Source organism: Schistocerca gregaria, chromosome 1, assembly GCF_023897955.1.
Source record: "Schistocerca gregaria isolate iqSchGreg1 chromosome 1, iqSchGreg1.2, whole genome shotgun sequence".
Taxonomy (NCBI): Eukaryota; Metazoa; Arthropoda; class Insecta; order Orthoptera; family Acrididae; genus Schistocerca; species Schistocerca gregaria.
Window position 1 is genome coordinate 1,078,708,115 of NC_064920.1, and position 13,002 is coordinate 1,078,721,116.

Sequence of the window (13,002 nt, forward strand, 5' to 3'; positions counted from 1 at the left end):
TATCAATTTTATATTTAAAGAGCGCCAGCACCCCCAGTACCCTTTTACTAATGTGCACAGTTAAAGTTGAATCTTTTTGTCCCGCGTAACTAGAACACCATAACAGTAATGCGTCGACTGGAGACAGAGAACATACACTGCTAGGGCAAAGATGAGGAAGGAAATCGGCTGTCCTCTTCAATGGACATCGTCCCGACATGTAGGGAAACGACAAGAACCCATCAGGTAGGCCAGGCTGGGGTCTGCGCCCTGTTCCTTCCGGGGATGAACCCAGTACCAGCATGTTGAAATATTGCTCACATTCGGTCAGTTATGTAATCGGATGGAAACATTGTTCGGACATCGTTAGAGACTTTTCTGCTAAAGATCACTAAACCATAAAAAAATGGCTCTGAGCACTATGGGACTTAACATCTGAGGTCATCAATCCCCTAGAACGTAGAACTATTTAAACCTAACCAACCTAAGGACATCACACACATCCATGCCCGAGGCAGGATTCGAACCTGCGACCGTAGCGGTCAGGCGGTTCCAAACTGAAGCGTCTAGAAACGCTCGGCCACCACGGCCGGCTCAGTAAACCATCATATTTGGTATACACTGTTCTCTCTTCATTCAGTTATTCGGAAAATGAAGATGAACATACTCCCGCAATTAACAAGGAATACCTTGGAATTAGAGCACACTGTGGGATATTACATCAAACGTGTTCTCGTAGCGAGCAACAACTCTCATTTAGTCCGGTGGCGATAAATTTGAAAGAAAAAACAGAGGAAAGAATATTTATCTCTAAGTGATTTTCGTCCGAAACCTCACTACCTGCATCCGTCTTTGCCATATTGCAAAAGAACGGCAGAAAGCAACGTGAATAATCAAATGTGCTGTTAAGAAACAGTTTTGTGGATCTCAAAGTATATTTTCAGCTTGTATGTATGTTTTCCAACATTACATGTATTTTATAGTGAAGTAAGGAGAAACCTTAGAATGGTGTAACATCAACAAAACATGTACAGGAAATAGTCAACTAGGAGAAATTGAATGTTGCACAAAGCGAAATTCTCAAAACACATTTACACGCGTAGGAAACTTTCAAACAAGAACAATCAATAATCTCTTAGCTCTCTTGGATCGGTAGGTACGGTAATGATCAGCGTTTTGTTAACTGAGGACACAAGTCGGTAGCGGCATTTTACCGCGAGGAGAATGCAGCAGCGGGCAGTGGCTGCTCGTAGAGGCGCTGGCACCGCTATCCGAGTGCTTAACACGAAGTCGGAGGCGGCACTCACAGAAATATTACCAACTTAAACGACACTTCCTTGGGTTGGAAATCACTTAATTTGTTGACATATTCATGCTCGAAATTTTGTCTACAACTTATTTATTATTTATTTAGCGAACGTAATGAAATGTATGACTTAAAAGCACTCCGTCGTCAGGCCACGAGTGGCCTACCGGGACCATCCGACTGCCGTGTCATCCTCGAGGGAGGATGCGGATAGGAGGGGCGTGGGGTCAGCACACCGCTCTCCCGGTCGTTATGATGGTTTTCTTTGAACGGAGCCGCTACTATTCAGTCAAGTAGCTCCTCAATTGGCATCACGAGGCTGAGTGCACCCCGAAAAATGGCAACAGCGCATGGCGGCCTTGGTGGTCACCTATCCAAGTGCCGACCACGCCCGACAGCGTTTAACTTCGGTGATCACAGAATTGTGTTGAATATTAGGAACAACGGTATCTGCATCTCCCGTCGACGTCAGGTAGTTTCGTACACTTCAAGAAGTTCGCGAGTCACTAGAAACAGTTTCTTGCATGAAAATTACTGTGAAATTAGAACTGTGCCACGTGGGTTTCCAGGTTCGAGTACAGGTCAGGCAACAGTTGTAATTTGTCAGAAAGTTTCAAATGAGCGCAGACTCCGCTGCAAGGAAAAATTCGTTCTAGTTTCTTGCATCTTCCTGCAAGTACTTGCCGAATTTGTCATTTCGTGGACGTTTTTCTCAAACTCACGGAAGTTGTGTGTGTTCAGTGCTGGTGCGAAAATATCAGTGTCGAAAAGGAGAATGACACAGAGACAGATGGGCGAAAAAAGTACCATTGGAATCCCTAAACACAAATAATTGGCACCACCAGTTAAGGAAATGCATGACTTTACCAATCAATTTGTTTCACCAGTAAGAAAGTAGAATGGAAGTACAAACGACTTTAAATTTTTTCCGATTTTTTTATGTTACTGTAAACATAAATGCTTTACATTTTTGATAAAAGTAGTAAATACTGCTTGCAAAAATCGAAGAGTATTTAAAACGTAGTCTCTTCGTGACTTACCATGCCGCATTTTTGTTTCCTGGTATGTAATATTTGTTTACATATTAGGCAAAAGATGTTCAAAATTTGCATATAAATCCTCAAAGTATTTAATCTAAGAGAAGTCCTGTGATTTTAGTTAAATGAACAGTGTTTCTTTATAACTTCAATATGTACTCTATAAATGTGTTCTGTTTTTTAATTTTCGGATTTCTTCTCGATTTTTATTCATTAATAATAATAATAATAATAATAATAATAATAATAATCCAATAATAACTCCGCCTAACCCGGTCGCAAGCCTGGTTGGAAAATGAGGAGGGGGAGGAGTAATACCTCGTTAAAAACCGTGGTTCATCTGACCCAGATGCCATGGTTCCTTGCCAGCATGATGGCGAAGACCTCAACGGCAGTGAAAGCGGAGATGCAGAACATCGGAACGGTGGAACTGGTGGAAGGGACAAGCTTTATAAAGAAGATAAAGCATACTTAAAAGTCCAGATACCCGTGTGTGGTAACCACCGGTACGCTGGCCAGCGTCTGTTCGCCATGTGAGGTGCGGCTGGATACTTACCTCCAGGAACTAACAATCCCTGGTTCTATCCAACTAGCATGAGCTGGAGTCTGATTACAATCAGAATGAATCGTACAAGTAATATCAGCAGTGCCCCACGTGGCCAATACACTCGCCCTGTGGCGACAGTCGAGCTATAGGATTCTGTGGAGCTTGGGCTCGTACGAGTGAGAAAGTCGTTCTCTGGTAATCTTCACTAAAATCTCACACATATGTTGGCACTTTTAACACACAAATACTTTTTCAGATTGTCAAATTACATAATCTTACTACAGAACTCAACAGACAAAATTCAAGTCCTTGCACTTCGAGAGCAGACAAAAAATTATACAAAGGAGCTGCATTATTTGACATGGCCTTTATTGAGAATAATGACATCCTTCACTCTGTGCCGGCCGCTGTGACCGAGCGGTTCTGGGCGCTTCAGTCTGGAACCGCGTGACCGCTACGGTCGCAGGTTCGAATCCTGCCTCGGGCATGGATGTGTGTGATGTCCTTAGGTTTGTTAGGTTTAAGTAGTTCTAAGTTCTAGGGGATTGAAGACATCAGTGCTCAGAGCCATTTGAACCATTTCTTGACTGTTAAAGATGTAAATCAAAAACAGCAATAGACTAATGACCGTACGAATTAAGGACACCAACAAAGCATATACAATTATTAATGTTCACGCACCTACTTACATTGACAACAGAAGGGAATTTTGAACATATCAATTTCAAGTTTTTCCAAAATGTTTCGGTCTTCTCAGAGAAGACAGAAAAAATTCTGGAAAAACTAGAAATTGATATGTCCAAAATTCCGAGAGAGGATGTAAAAATTCTTCTGTTATTTCAGCTCACATACTGGCAAAGAGAGGAAATATGAAAAAACAAATTCATCGACAGACTCATCGAGTTGTGCTAACAAAACAATCTAAAAATCATGTCATCATTTTGGAAAAACCATAAAAAAAACAAAGAACATGGCGGTCAACAATCCTTCAGCTAGGTGAATTTCAAATGGGCCCAGTTGCGACCTCATATGACTTCCAAAAAGAAATACACAACGTTCAAATCCGCAGAGGGGCAAATGTAGATTCTAGCCACTTTCCTACCGGAGTCAAAATTAAATCCACACCAAAAACGAAATACGAAAGAAAAAATCACTAATTCCCAAATTTGATTTGAAAAAATCCAAGAATCGAAAATTACAGAAATATGGGATAAAACAATCAACAAACAACTGGAGAGATTTCCAAATGACAATTATACAGCAAGCAGGAGAACTGATCCCATTAAAGAAAGAAATCCAAATACCCATGGTGGAATTCAGAATGTGATAACGCAATAGATGAGAGACAATGAGCATTCTTAAGCTACAACTGTGACATTCAGCAACCACATAACATAAATGTTTCGTAGTCAGAAAACAAGCAGCTAAAATACTTAGACAAACTAAAAGAAAATATCTTAATGAACAGCTAAACTCAATAGAAGAAGACTTTAGGAACCATAAAACACACGACTTTTGCAAAACGTTTGCAAACCAAATTAAAGGATACACTCCACGAAACCTCTGTTTCAGGAAAGAAAACAAAAATGAAAAATTGACACTAACTAACAAAGGAAATTGTCAAGAATTAGCCATATATTTATCACAACTTCTGAATTGCTCACAACGAAGAACGAGATTCCCTAGATTACAACCAGAACACACGGATGAAACTTCACTACCGCCAACGGAAGAAGAAATTTATAGTCACATTGGAAAGTTCAATAATAATAAGTCATTGGGAGAAGATGGAATTGTAGTTGAACTACTGAAGAACTTTGGTCCAAATTCCTTAAAAGAGATCACGCAAATCATTCTAGAAATATGGCAGACAGAAAATATTCCAGAGGACTGAAAATGTGCACTAATTCATCCATTGCACAAACAGGAAGAGAGATCAGATGTAAACAATTACAGAGATATCTCACTTTTGCCGGTCCGTTACAAAATTATATGCACGTGTCTCCTAAGAAGGGAACAAGAACACCTAGAACATAGAATTTCATATTACCAGACAGGCTTTTGACATAAGAGATCGTGCCCAGAACAGATCTTTAATCTTAAAACTATTTTAAAGTCAAAGCAACAAGGTGGAAAGCAATAGTTCAACACATTCGTTGGTTTAAAAAAAAACATACGAGTATATGGATAGACAATCTCTATGCAATATTCTACAAGAATGCGGACTAGACACGAGAACTCAACCTTATCGAGCAAAAAATGACAGAATCCAAATAAAAAAATTAATTCATAGATGAAATTTCAGAAATATGCTTAGTTAAAACAGGAGAAAGGCAAGGAGACAGGATCTCGCCACTATTATTCAACATAGTTTTAGATAAATTAATCAAAGATGGGAAATGGAACTAAGAAAACAAAACCTTTGAAAGCCAACCAAGCTAGGACGAGGTCAAGGAAAACTGAACGTTCCATGTTTAGCGTTTGCAGATGACTTAGCGATTCTAACCGACAGTGAAGAAACAGCAGTAAAACAAATCGAGACCGTCAAAGAATGTGCAGGGAAGGTTGGCCTGCAAATCTTCTTTGAGAAGACTGAATTCACGTGTTCCAAGATAGATATTCCCAAACTTAAAACAAATTATGGTGATAGCAACAGAGTCAAACACTTCAAGTATCTCGGTGAAATTATTGAACCAAGAGAACTTGAAAAATAGCACAAAGAAACATATTGTAGAAAATCAGAAAAGCGTCCAGATTTGTTTCAAATTTGTACTACAAAAAATGCCTGTCAAAAGGCACTAAAGTCAGACGCTACAACACAGTAATTAGACATATGCAAGGGAAACTCACTCATTGAATCGAAAACTAGATTTACAATAAATTGAGCAAATAGAGAAAAGGATTATTAGAAAAATTTTGGACCACAGCATACACATGATGGATACAGACTGCAAACCATCGAGACAACAGCAAAAGTACCAAACATCAAAACCGACATAAGAAAGAGACAAATGAAGTTCTGTTAACGCCTATGTCTCTTGGACTATCACTTTAAGCGTCAGTACTCTGCGTAACTGAAGTTGGAAGGATCTGACAAAAGCCAAAATTAACATAACAAACACATTAGACAGGGACACATTCAGAAGCAAAATTGAGAAGTGGAAGTTTACTCCAGAGACAGAACCAAAATCATACCGACCAAAGTGGACTGAAGAAAGAAAGGCCTTTTGTGAGCAAATGAAGATATGTTGGAAAAATAAGAAGAACCCTAAGAAAGACTGAAAATCACCTGCTTATCTTTCTCCAGGGGGGACATTCGCTAATAGTAATAATAATAATGCAACAATGTGGCATTAATAATAATGCAACAACAATGACAACTGCTCTGGTTTTTTAAGAATAACGACAATTTAGCAACAAGTAGTTGTAGCAAATTCCTGAAGTAAACGTGCCCAGTTACTTTAAGAAGTTTACTTGATTAAGTTTTTGTTCTAATGCAAACTGCTCAGCAAGTGTTTACAAAAGTCACTTGCTAGTGAACACAAGCCTTTCTTAATACTTCACGCCTAGTAGCAGCTTGACGTTGCCAGCGCTCGGAGACAAAGTAATATCTTTCAAGTAGTGCAGATTTTCTCCGCTACTGGCAGCACTAGTGGAATCGTCAAGTTGCCGTACCAAACAGTATGAAAATGTTGTACGATGATTTCAGAAAAGCAGTAAGGAACGTATGAGTCAGAATGCCATTGAGTTTGTTTTCCTAATCCGAGGAGAATCTTCCTACAGCCATCAGTGCTGAGATACACGTAATTTACGTGCGACTAGGATGACGGATTTAGTAGAAATTGGTACGCTCTTTGTTCATATGCAACACGACCTGCACAAAATCGTTTCGAAGTTCTCGACGAAAATTTCGTGCTACCTACATTGATATACATGTGTCATGCAACGTAATTGTAGGCATCGGTGGTTCAGTGGTAGAATGCTCGCCTGCCACGCGGGCGGCCCGGGTTCGATTCCCGGCCGATGCAAGTTTTTTTTTCTTCTTCTTCTCATTCTACACTAGAGCGAAGATGAATCTTTATAATAGGAACTTTAAGACATGCTCCCGGTTATATATCAATGTTCATGTATGTAGTAGCAGCGATAAACCCACATTTTTTGCTGTTTTTTTTTTTTTTTCAAATTTTCGTACTGACCAACAACGATCACGTAACAAGTTCAATTCTTCTTCTGTCCTTGTTCTTTTCTATTTTTACAGTACTTCTTCATCTTCTCCCCATATTGTCTTTTACTTTACTCTGTCCATGATGTTCCCATTTCCTATTTCTTCTGCGTTGAAATGCTTCTAAAGTTAGGATTTTACTCTTAACAAGATTTCTGTTTTTTTTTCGGTTCTTCGATGTTTCTTTCTAGATCTTTCCTTGTTTCTGCAAACCACGCTATTGTCGATTTCTTCTTTCGGAAATACAGGAATATTGTATCGTGAGCCTATTCTCATTCATTTGGTAGAGGTAGCCAAAAAAGATTAATCTTCTTCTGATAGTTTCTCTATTTCTTTTTTTTCAGATCTCATTACTTCTCATTTGCCAGCCACCTGCAGTTTGTATTGCACCCATTATTTTTCTAACTATTCGTCTTTCAACTACTTCTATTTATAGTTCATTGTTAGGCATTCATACCCATAACAATATTCTGGTCATACCACCGTGATGTACTGTAGTATTTCAATTTTGTTTTTCTAGATATGCATTACTTCTTGGAAATATTGTCTGTCAAACCATACGCTGTCTCCATTTCATTAACGCTTAATCGATTGCAAATTTTTCTAATCCATTTTATTGTATAGTTTCTCCAAGATATTTCAATTTACTTACTCATTCTATTTTAACTATTCATATTTCCATGAATTTTTGGTGCATTTTTCACGCTTGTGATAAATTTTGTTTTTTTTTCAGCTGAAATTTTGACAACAGTTCTACAGTATTCCTTACAGACGATTTGTTTGAATAAATTGCGTCCACCGGATTTTCTAAAAGGGTTGCAAAATCATATGCAAAAACCAGGTACTCTACCTTAATTCCTAAACTCTGTCTGGGGTCAGTTATCTTGCAACGGCCACTGCCGGTCCCAAGCCCGGATAAAGGACGTGGGTTGGGCAGTAGGCTAACAACCCAATCGTGTAAAAAACTCTTTGTTCCGAAATACAAACTTGCCTCGGACTAGGGTGGATACAGTGGAATACGAAAACTGCAAAGGACAAACTGCATACGATTAAGAAATTTTAATTTTGGATCTTGGAATGTACAGAGCCTGTATAGGCCAGGAACCATCCAGACTATGGTCTCAGAAATTAACTGATATAAACTGGATCTGGTGGTGACATAAGAGACAAGATGGCTAGGAGAAGGAGTTCACAATGAGGATGGATACCCACTATTCTACGGGAATGTGTAGATAAACACGAATTCGGCACTGGTTTTGTAATACACAACAAAGCAGCAAATTCGGTGAAGGAATTCAAAGCTGTTAACAAGAGAATATCCTACATAGTACTTGGAAACCAACATCACATTCATCAATGTTCATGCCCTAACTGAGGATAAAACAGATGAGAGAACACCAACTAAAAATATCATGATAGTGCTGGGAGATTTTAATGGAAAAGCAGGAAAAGAAGAATTCTGCATACCAACCATAGGAAGGTACAGTTTCCATTATGAGTCCAATGATAATGGTCAGAGGATGATCAACTTAGTTATCTCAGAGAACCTGAGAGTATGTTCGACTTACTTCGAACAGAAGAAAATACATAAAGGAACATGGTGTTCACCAGATGGAAGAACCACCAACCAGCGCTATAGCCATAGAGTCATGGACGTCAGGCCGTATAGAGGAGCCGACTGTGCGTCAGACCACTTCCTCATCGTGTGCAGGCTTAAACTCATCTTCACCTACATGCATAAGAAGAAGGGGACACTAGAACCTGCTTTGAATGTTGAGAAACTACGAGAAAGTGCCATTAAAGAACAACATGCTACCGAAATCAAAAACCGTTTTAAGGTCCTAGAGACCCTGGAACCAAGAGAGAACGTGGAGGAAAGGTGGAAAGAAATGAAGTCCACGGTACTAAGTGTAGCGGAGGATATATTGGGAAGAAAGAAGTTAATCAAGAGGAAATGATTCAACGAGACATGCCAGAAGGCCACAGAAAATAAAAGGAAGATGAGTGGCTAGCTGACAGGGAGCAGAAAAAGGAACATTTTATCAACATCAGAAGGGAGACAAAGCGAGTCCTAGGAGCAGAGAATAAAATATATCTAGCCAGTTTGTGCTAGAACAAGTTGCGGCAGAGAGCCAAAATAAGAACTCAAGGCAATTCTTCCAATACATAAAAAAATGGAAATGTGGATTTCAGAGTCCAAACTTTTTTCATTAGAGATAAGAATGGCAACTCGATAAATGACAAGGAACGAATTGTAGAAAGATGGAAAGAATACTTCTCAGAACGGTTGAATCGCCCAGACCAAGATGAGACATTACCTGCAAACACTATGGAGGAACGGAAAGATGAAGAAGAGTGGGAAGTTAGTGAAGAAGACGTGAAAATCGCTATCAAAGGACTCAGAAGCAACAAACCCCCAGGAGAGAACGGAATAACATCAGAATTCATCAAGGAGGGAGGTGAGAGCTTACACTTAAAGATATGTAAACTGATACAGTTGATATGGGAGGAGGAGACACTGCCAGAAGAGTGGAAATTGGCTATAATATGCCCAGTATATAAGAAGGAAAGCAAAATGGAATGCGGTAACTACAGAGGAAACAGATTGATGAACGTAACGTATAAGGTGCTGTCAGTCATTATCCTCAGAAAATTTGTAACGATTCACAGAGAACAACACACAGGAGTACCAAGCTTGCTTTCGACCAAACCGATCGACAATAGATCACATTTTCCCACTAACACAATTGCTTCAAAAACACTGGGAATATGCTAAAGATATCTACAGTCTCTCTGTCGATTTTCAACGTGCATATGACAGCATCCACAGGAATAGCCTATACAATGCAGTGCGTGACTTCAGAGTCGTGCAAGCTTGTATGGAAGGGTCAAAAGCAGCAGTACGTTTCCGAGGAGCCACATCAGAAACATTCGAGATTGAGACAGGACTCAGAGAAGGGGATGGTCTCTCATGTGTTCCGTTCAATGTCTTCGTAGATAAAGTAATAAAAGAGTGTAGGCAACAGGTGTGCGCTGGAGAAGAGATGGACGATAACTTCAATTGTCTCGCATATGCAGATGACATATTACTACTAAGTGAATCAAAGCACGAGTTGAAAGAAATGTACCAGAACACGGACAATTATGCACAGAAGATAGGGCTCAAAGTGAATCGAGACAAAACAGAGTTCATGCAATTAGGAAGAAGACAAGAGCAGGAAGAATTTCTTGAGATAGATGGCAGGAGGTTCAAGAGGGTACACCAGTTCAAGTACTTGGGATATTGTTCACCACAGACAACAACATAAAATGGACATCAAGGAAGGAATAGCAGTGGGAATGAAATGCATGCATTCCCTCAGCAGTGAACACTAAGATAAAAATCTGCAACACAGTGATATGCCCAGCAGTAATATACGGTTCAGAAACATGGAGCATGACTAAAGGAGAAAGGGAAAAACTATTAATATTTGAAAGAAGAATAACGAGGAAGATATGGGGACCACCTTTAGATAACGGAGAATGGAGGAGGAGAAACGAGGAAATCTACCTTCTGATGCGACAACCAACTATCCTACAGAAGATAAAAAGCGAAAGAATACAATGGGTGGGCCATGTAGCTCGTATGCCAGATGGAAGACAGGCGAAGATGGTGTAACCCCCCCTTTGCTTGTCCGGTTTTGCGTGTGACAAAAAACTGTACGCAAAAATGGATAACGCTAGATTTTAATGTGGCCCTGTCACCCCTAATTAATCTGCGGTGGTAGTGTTGACGAAAAACCACACCTATTTTTCCTTCCAAACATGAACGATCACGAACACTTAGGCTGTTCAATGACAGCAAACATACACACAAATATAAAAAATAAGCATAAGGGCAAATTCAGGATCAACTACTGAAAGTAAAGGCTCTACTGAATCACAATAATTTTATTATAAACTTCAGATCTATGCTGAATAAAACACAATGAACAATTTACAAATTACCCTCCTATCTGGCACTAGCAGTGAACTGTGGCAAAATCGGTACAAGACGGGATCTCTTATAAACTGGCTGACCAACTGACATCGACACAAACGTAAAATACGAAGAACCACTACACCCCAAAGTACCGTGAAACCTCTGTGGAAACAGCAATTGCACGTGATCCAACTACACTCCTGGAAATTGAAATAAGAACACCGTGAATGCATTGTCCCAGGAAGGGGAAACTTTATTGACACATTCCTGGGGTCAGATACATCACATGATTACACTGACAGAACCACAGGCACATAGACACAGGAAACAGAGCATGCACAATGTCGCCACTAGTACAGTGTATATCCACCTTTCGCAGCAATGCAGGCTGCTATTCTCCCATGGAGACGATCGTAGAGATGCTGGATGTAGTCCTGTGGAACGGCTTGCCATGCCATTTCCACCTGGCGCCTCAGTTGGACCAGCGTTCGTGCTGGTCGTGCAGACCGCGTGAGACGACGCTTCATCCAGTCCCAAACATGCTCAATGGGGGACAGATCCGGAGATCTTGCTGGCCAGGGTAGTTGACTTACACCTTCTAGAGCACGTTGGGTGGCACGGGATACATGCGGACGAGCATTGTCCTGTTGGAACAGCAAGTTCCCTTGCCGATCTAGGAATGGTAGAACGATGGGTTCGATGACGGTTTGGATGTACCGTGCACTATTCAGTGTCCCCTCGACGATCACCAGAGGTGTACGGCCAGTGTAGGAGATCGCTCCCCACACCATGATGCCGGGTGTTGGCCCTGTGTGCCTCGGTCGTATGCAGTCCTGATTGTGGCGCTCACCTGCACAGCGCCAAACACGCATACGACCATCATTGGCACCAAGGCAGAAGCGACTCTTATCGCTGAAGACGACATGTCTCCATTCGTCCCTCCATTCATGCCTGTCGCGACACCACTGGAAGCGGGCTGCACGATATTGGGGCGTGAGCGGAAGACGGCCTAACGGTGTGCGGGACCGTAGCCCAGCTTCATGGGGACGGTTGCGAATGGTCCTCGCCGATACCCCAGGAGCAACAGTGTCCCTAATTTGCTGGGAAGTGGCGGTGCGGTCCCCTACGGCGCTGCGTAGGATCCTACGGTCTTGGCGTGCATCCGTGCGTCGCTGCGGTCCGGTCCTAGGTGGACGGGCACGTGCACCTTCCGCCGACCACTGGCGACAACATCGATGTACTGTGGAGACCTCACGCCCCACGTGTTGAGCAAATCGGCGGTACGTCCACCCGGCCTCCCGCATGCCCACTATACCCCCTCGCTCAAAGTCCGTCAACTGCACATACGGTTCACGTCCACGCTGTCGCGGCATGCTACCAGTGTTAAAGACTGCGATGGAGCTCCGTATGCCACGGCAAACTGGCTGACACTGACGGCGGCGGTGCACAAATGCTGCGCAGCTAGCGCCATTCGACGGCCAACACCGCGGTTCCTGGTGTGTCCGCTGTGCCGTGCGTGTGATAATTGCTTGTACAGCCCTCTCGCAGTGTCCGGAGCAAGTATGGTGGGTCTGACACACCGGTGTCAATGTGTTCTTTTTTCCATTTCCAGGAGTGTATTTAAGTTACTCCTAACACAGGCCGAAGCGGGAGTGATCTCTCCGTAATATTCCTATTGCAGCAACGGTCTCCGACGACGACGGCGCCGTTGTGCGGTCGGCGTGTGGCTCTCGGAAAGTACAATCCTGCAGTATTCGAACAACAGACTGCTGTCCGTAAACTTCTCTAATTGCGAGAATGTTCCCGTCAGCAGTGAGCTGGCACGGTTAACGTCCTCTCGGAACAAAAGACCAAGAAGGGAGACGACTTGGCTAACGTCCTCTCAGTACGAGAGCCCATAACGGAAGACCCCTACAGAGAGTCGAGCAAGATCGCTCTTCACCTCTTGTT

General features: G+C 41.8%; 1 non-coding gene across 1 annotated transcript; it reads left to right on the forward strand.

Annotated features, from left to right (window-relative positions):
• Window positions 1-6,826: 6,826 nt before the first annotated feature.
• Window positions 6,827-6,897, forward strand: Trnag-gcc (transfer RNA glycine (anticodon GCC)). The gene has a single exon. It is a non-coding gene; the product is annotated as a tRNA-Gly (tRNA).
• The last annotated feature ends 6,105 nt before the right edge of the window (window positions 6,898-13,002 follow it).